The sequence below is a fragment of the Nicotiana sylvestris genome, chromosome 1 (genome assembly GCF_000393655.2).
Source record: "Nicotiana sylvestris chromosome 1, ASM39365v2, whole genome shotgun sequence".
NCBI classification, from domain to species: domain Eukaryota; kingdom Viridiplantae; phylum Streptophyta; class Magnoliopsida; order Solanales; family Solanaceae; genus Nicotiana; species Nicotiana sylvestris.
In genome coordinates this window covers 80302693-80309650 of record NC_091057.1, presented here as the reverse complement: position 1 = coordinate 80309650, position 6958 = coordinate 80302693, and the positions used below count along the sequence as shown (strand labels likewise).

General features: G+C 39.0%; 1 long non-coding RNA gene across 1 annotated transcript; it reads right to left on the bottom strand.

Annotated features, from left to right (window-relative positions):
- Positions 1-4466: 4466 nt before the first annotated feature.
- On the bottom strand, positions 4467-6730 carry LOC138879888 (uncharacterized). Its single transcript, XR_011402720.1, has 3 exons — positions 6644-6730; positions 5623-5753; positions 4467-5529 (listed from the first exon to the last, which is right to left on the bottom strand). It is a non-coding gene; the product is annotated as an uncharacterized lncRNA (long non-coding RNA).
- Between the last annotated feature and the right edge of the window lie 228 nt (positions 6731-6958).

Here is a 6958-nt window from a genome sequence, read left to right as displayed (position 1 = left end):
GAAACACAACTAGAATAGAGAAGGAGGGTCAAGATTCTGCGAACGCCATGCAGATACCTCAACAATCTCCCAAGCCTACAACCTCGATCAATGACTTCCACTGGGACCGAAAGTACCTGGGTCTGCACACAAGGTGCAGAGGGTAACGTGAGTACACCAACTCAGAATGTAACAAGTCCAACCTATGGACTAATAGGTAGTGACAAACGTAAACTCAACAAAAAATAGAAATAAGCTATGCAGTAAAGTAAGCATGCTATTATTTTGAGGAATACAACTCAACAGTGAAATAAATACAGATCTGAACAATATAAGATATAAAGCTCAGCTATCTCTACATGCCAATACACAAAATGTATGAAATGCACCATGTGCTCCCACTCTCAAGTGCTCAACCACTCGGTACTGCATATGGTCATCCGGCCCAAGGAAATCCATCCCAGAACAAATACAGTGCTGACTACAAGTCATCCAGTACCGAGGAAACAAGGGTAATCCAACCCTGAGTAGAAATCTATCTCTAGGTATATATGTATACACACTCAACCACTCGGTACCGCATATGGCCATTCAGCCCAGGGAAATCCATCCCGGAACATACTCAACAATGACTAGACGTCACTCAGTACCGAGGAAAAAGGGTAACCCAACCCTATGGAGAAATCTATCTCCAGATATGAATACTTTGGACAAATCCATGTCCAAGGAAATTCATCCCTCAATAATATCATCCGCGCCCACTGTGGGTGTGCAAACTCCAGAGGGGATCCTACGTCCCAAGCGCTATAACAAGCCAATGAAGGCATAATCAACAATCTGCTATGGCGTGCAGCTTGACCCGTAACTGTCACTCATAATCAGGCTCTCGACCTCTCTTAGTCATCACTCTCCAGTCTCACCCACGGGATCACAATGCCATGAAAACTAGCCCGAAATAATGATATGATGTTCCAACATAATAACAACTGAGATTGAGACATGATATGATATGCAGGAACAAGATTGAGTACAAAATATCAATAAAACTAATGAGATGACAGCAAGAAATGACCACTCGGGTCTCAACAGTATCGGCGTAAAGCCATAACATGATTATTAGCGTAATTTACAGCTCATCAACTTAGTCACATAATAAAACACGGATATTGGCAAGAAAGAGCCACTACGCAGTGCCATGGAATGAACCAGACCACAATCCTCACGGTGCACGCCCACGCGCCTGTCACTTGGCATGTGCGTCACCTCAATACAATCATATAGCACATAGCTCGGGGTTTTGACTTACCTCAACCAAGCCAAAATCCTAATCCGCGATGCTTTTGCCCCTCAAATCGACCTCCGGACGCTCCGAATCTAGCCATAAATAATTCGACAATCAACACGAGCTAAAGGAATCAATCTCATAAGAAAATGCTAATTACAAGGCCAAAAGTCAACGCAATAGTCAAGCCCCGGGCCCACATCTCAAAATCCGACAAAAGTTATAAAATCCGACAACTCATTCAATTATGAGACTACCCATATTAGTTTCACTCAATTGCGACTTCGAATCGACTTTCAAATCCCAAAAGTTCTTTTTATGAAGTTTCACAATTTTTTCCCAAATTACTAATCAAAAGATGATATCAATGATATATTCATGATTATTAGCCAAACCCATATTAGAATTGCTTACCCCAATGATTTCCTTGAAAACTCCCAAAAGTTCGCCTCAAGCCGAGCTCCCAAAGTCCAAAATGTGAAATAAAACCCTAAATCTCGCTTATATAGTGCCCTGTGAACCTCCATTTCGCGGTCCACACATTCCTCACCACGGCCGCGCAACCACTACCGCGGTTACCAGAATTTCCATCGCGGCCGCAAACCTCAACCCTCACCTGCTGCGGTTCGCGTGAAATTAATTGCGGCCGCCAACCTGACCTCCTCTCCTCATCGTAGTCCATGAACATCTACCGCGGCTGCATTCTTCCACCGCGGTCCGCGAATTTCCTACCACGGTCGCACTTCCTAATGTTCCGAGACCTGCAACTTTCAAAATACCAGATATCATATCAGGTATTTCTAACTCCCAAAGCCAAATAGTGATCCGATAACCACTCAGAACTCACTCGAGGCCCTCGGGACCTCAACCGAACATACTAACACATCCCATAACATCATTCAAACTTTGTGGAACCCTCGAATTACTCAAAACAACGTCAAAACACCAAATCATACTTGGATTCAAGCCTAAGGACTTCTAAGTCTCCAAATTCCACAACGATGTCGAAACTTATCAAATCGCGTCCGAATAACCTCAAAATTTGCCCACAAGTCACAAATAACACTACGAAGTTACTCCAGCTCTCAGAATTCCATTCCGAGATCGTTTACACATTAGTCAGCATCCGATTGACTTTTCCCAACTTAAGCTTCTAAATAGGAGACTAAGTGTCTCATTCCACTCCAAAACCACTCCGGACCCGAATCAACCAACATGATACGATAAAACACAGCTGAAGAACACAAAAGAGAACAGAAACGGGGAAAACAGAATTGTGACTCCTGAAATAACCGGTCGGATCGTTACAGATAAATTGCTTGTTCTTTACTTTTCTATAGATTATGTTTAAGCACAAGTAGTAGAGTAAAGAATCAAGGTCTTTAGTAATTTAGGAGGGAACTCAAATTAACACAGATTATATTTCAAAATTTAAGAAAGATATATCTTTTGGATTTAAATACTTTCTCGACTTAGTTGAATAATATATTATAAGGTCTATTCGATCGAGTTGAGATACCGAATACTGATTATGACTCAGTTAAAAATCGGGTCGTGATAGTAATTTCTCTAGAAACTTTATTCCAAGAAGTTCTTCCAAACAATTGTTCGAACAATCGGCACCTGTATGTGAAAATAATTAGAGCACTATAAGTAATAGCCCTGGAAATTCTATGATTTTGTGGAAATAAAACATAGAAAAAGTTGTGTAACAGTGGAATCTGGTACGATGATGGACTATGGAGCACTAGAATTTCGTACGAGTTTGGAAACATACGTGACAAAAGGTCAATGAGTTTTTGGCAAATGTAATAGTCTATAGTTTAATTATTGTTGGTTGTCAGTGCCGTACTTAGGTCAACGCCAATCTAGTGTTGTCCTCAAAACATAGAAGCTTTGTCGTCATAAGTTCAACTTCTTGATTTCGACATGATTCTCTAACTTTTTCCAAGCTTGCTGATTTTGTCAATTAGGTTAGTTGAACCTTCTTTTCAAAGGTCAACCGAGAGAAGTTCCGCACAAGATGTACAGTTTATTTAGCAGTATTGATGGAAATTGCACAAAAAATAAGTGTGAGTTCAGTTTTTATTGTTTTTATTTTCTCTTTCTCTTTCCTAATCCTCCAGTGTAATAGAAAACATTTTAAGGAAATTGATACAAGAATTCTCTCAATACGAAAAATAAAGTCCACTCGAATTTTAGATGCTGCCTTATTAAACAAAATTTGCTATAAAAACAGAGCATGCGCGATATTATATTTGGTTTAAGCTCGCTGTAAGTTCACTCCTTGAATGAACATATTGTTAAAGCTTTTCTTTTTTTAGTTCCTTTTTCCCTTTTCTTGGGGCAGAACGATGGAGTATAAATTTATGTATAATTGGGACAAATCAAATTGGAAATCATTTATTATCTAAACCATTAGAATACGACTACTAGTGCTCACGTAAGTAAAGAAGAAGATATATATATAACGTTGCCCTACATAAATCTCACCACTCTAGAGAGAGCTGTAGTATAACTGTACACGATTGAAATCGGATTCGTCCATTGTATGACAGGCCGAGGCTGAAATGTAACAGGTCAGAGCTCGAACCTGGGTTATATCAAACCAAGGCATGAAGTTAAATCGTTGAGCTCGTGACTCCAGGACCGAACAATATCCAGGGGACTTTGTTGAGCCAAATAACGGAGGGCCGAAATATCTAGGATCAATTGGAGATCACAGTGAAAATCTCGGCACGTATCAAGGAGAGGCCGATTAATTAGCAAATCGTGAGATTGGTTACTTTTTATAGAATTTTATCAAAAATGGGACTCCCCTATTATATAAAGGGAGGTTTGATCATTTGTAAAACATATTGTAATACGCAACAAAAAGCAATACATTGTTATTTCTAACTCTTATCATCTTGTTATTCTGTTCTTACGTCAGTTGAGGCATTTCTTGGTCGAGGGTGATAAAACTCAAAGGCCAAGGCTATTCAATTTGTGTAGTTTGCATTTATTCTCTTATCATCAATTTCAATATTATTCTCTTTTCTTAATTTGTATCAAGTTATATTACGTTTTCTTAAAACTGCACATAAATTCAATTGTTATCAGATTTTGAGGGTAAACAGTCTGGCACTCGTCGTGAGGCTAAGGATAATAGTGATTACCTGGTACAAACTTTCATAACACACAATATTTTACACTTGTTCTTTAGAGTACCTTTGTGTCTAGGACCAAAATGTCGAACTCTCAGTTAGCACCCCTACAACCTCGATCCGGTTGTAGATCTAATTGACGTCAGCTCACATGTAACCATCAATGCAAATTTGGTCATCGATCCCAAGGGCAGTGTCTGTTGGGATCGCTCAAAGCACACATGGCGGCGAATGGCGGGATCAGCCTGCGGGTGATCTTCAAAATGTTGCAGGCTCAACAGGCAGCGATAGCCCAGCTCTAAAACCAGAATCACTCACTGAGCATAATCGAGCCCGAGCCATCCCAGGAAGTTGTTCGTAGGGACGAATCGATTTCAAGGAAATCAAAGGAGAAAGAATTGGAGACCAAATACTCGAAGATGCTCGGAGACCAAATACTCGAAAGAATCATGAAGATGCTAGAAGAAGTGACAAAATGAATTGAGTCAGGGGAAAAGAAGATTGAGTCAAATGACAAGAAGATAGAAACTTACAACTTCAGGGTCGATCAAATTCCGAGGGCACCACCGATATTGAAGGGTCTGGACTCCAAAAAGTTTGTGCAAAAACCTTTCCCCCCGAGCACGAATCCCAAGCCGATCCCCAAGAAGTTCTGCATGCCCAAGATTCCTAAATATAATGGAACGACCTATCCGAACGAGCATGTCACCTCTTATACATGTGCTATCAAAGGGAATGATCTAGAGGATGACGAGATCAAATTTGTCTTTCTAAAGAAATTCGAAGAGACTTTATCAAAGGGAGCTATGATATGGTACTACAATTTACCACATAATTCTATTGACTTATTTGCTATGCTTGCAGATTCTTTCGTAAAGGCACACGCCGGGGCCATCCAAGTTGAAACCAGAAACTCGGACCTTTTTAACGTAAGAAGGATAATGAAATGCCCAGAGAATTTGTGTCTCGATTCCAAATGAAACGGATGGACCCGGTCGTTGATGATTGGGTTGTTCAAGCTTTCACCCAAGGACTCAATGTTCGAATCCCAGTGGCTTCGCAACAATTGAAGTAGAATCTGATAGAATACCCAGCTGTTACTCTTTTCTCAATCAACTTTCCCTGAAAAGTAATTGTAATGTCCATATTAAGAGTCAGGACATCCTCAAGTTATTATATTTAAGCATTGGTTATAGTGGATTTTCTGTAACCAACCTCTTCTTGTGTAAGAATGAAGATATCATGGAAAATAACTGGATGGCCATCTCTTGTTACCTACAAAAAGATTTTGATACACAGTTTCATCTATGGTTCTTTGCTTGCCCCGTTATATTTTGCAAGCAAACCTACCAAGAACCAGGGCCGATTTCCAAAGGAGGAAAACAAATTGAAAAGAGAAAGAAAAAAATCAGTGCCTCATTGAATTCAAATATGCATAGGAAAAATAGACAACCAGACACAAAATGAAAGAAAATATTTAGCTCAGACAATTCAATACCAAACAAGTTATCTCCAATTCCCAAAAAGAACACACAAACGACCACGATTTTTTCTTCTTTTTGTTAAAGGTAATTCACTGCGTAATAAGAAAGAAATAAAAATTGTATTTTCCTAGGTATCGAAAATCTAGTAAAGGACACAAATCAACACGAGCAAAGAAACCAGGAATCTTAGGATTGAAGTTCTATCTATGCTTTTGCCTTTCTCTTCAAATAGATAAATAAATAAATAAATACTCCGGATACAAAAATGAAATGATGAGATTGGAGTACAAAGATCAAAACATCTAAATTGTGGTGTGACCCGATCAATTCTTCAAAAAAAAAATAGAGTTTTGGATGTTAGTCACAGTATAAATAGTATTATACGTTATAATTTTATGATGACTAAAATATCTACAAAAATTAAAAGATTCGGTAAATAATTGTATATGAAAACTACTTATTTGACCAAGTAAATCGAGAGGTTTTTGTGACAAAATTGGACACCACCTGCCACGTATACGCGGTGGCTCGTGTCGTTTCCAGCAGTTTTCCAAAAAGGATCAAAAATAATTCTCAACGCCTCTGCCATTGTAATAATAAGCTAAATTACTCAAAGTTGTGTTGACACGTAAAAAAATTCTTGCTTAAAATTCTGAACCACCGAAAGCAACATTTAAATTTTTTAAAAAAATGGAAACAGAAGAGTGAAAAATGGTCTGAAAAACGCATGATTTAGAGGGTTATCATCTCACCTGAACATCAAATTCGATGAAGTCGACGTTGAATTTAGCAGCTTCATTGAATGAACACAAAGTATTCTCTTTAATTGCTTTTGATCTCCTATCACAAGAACGCATGAAAGAGGCCATGAATATGAGCCTGGAGATATTGGATTAAAGGCGTGAAACAGCCCTTGTTCGATTGGCTGCTCAAAAGCAACGGATCGAGAGGTATTATAATCAAAGAGACAACCTTCGATATTTCAATATTGGGGACTTAGTACTAAGGAAGGTCACATTAAACACCCGAAACTTGAACGACGGAAAGTTGGGTCCAAACTGGGAAGG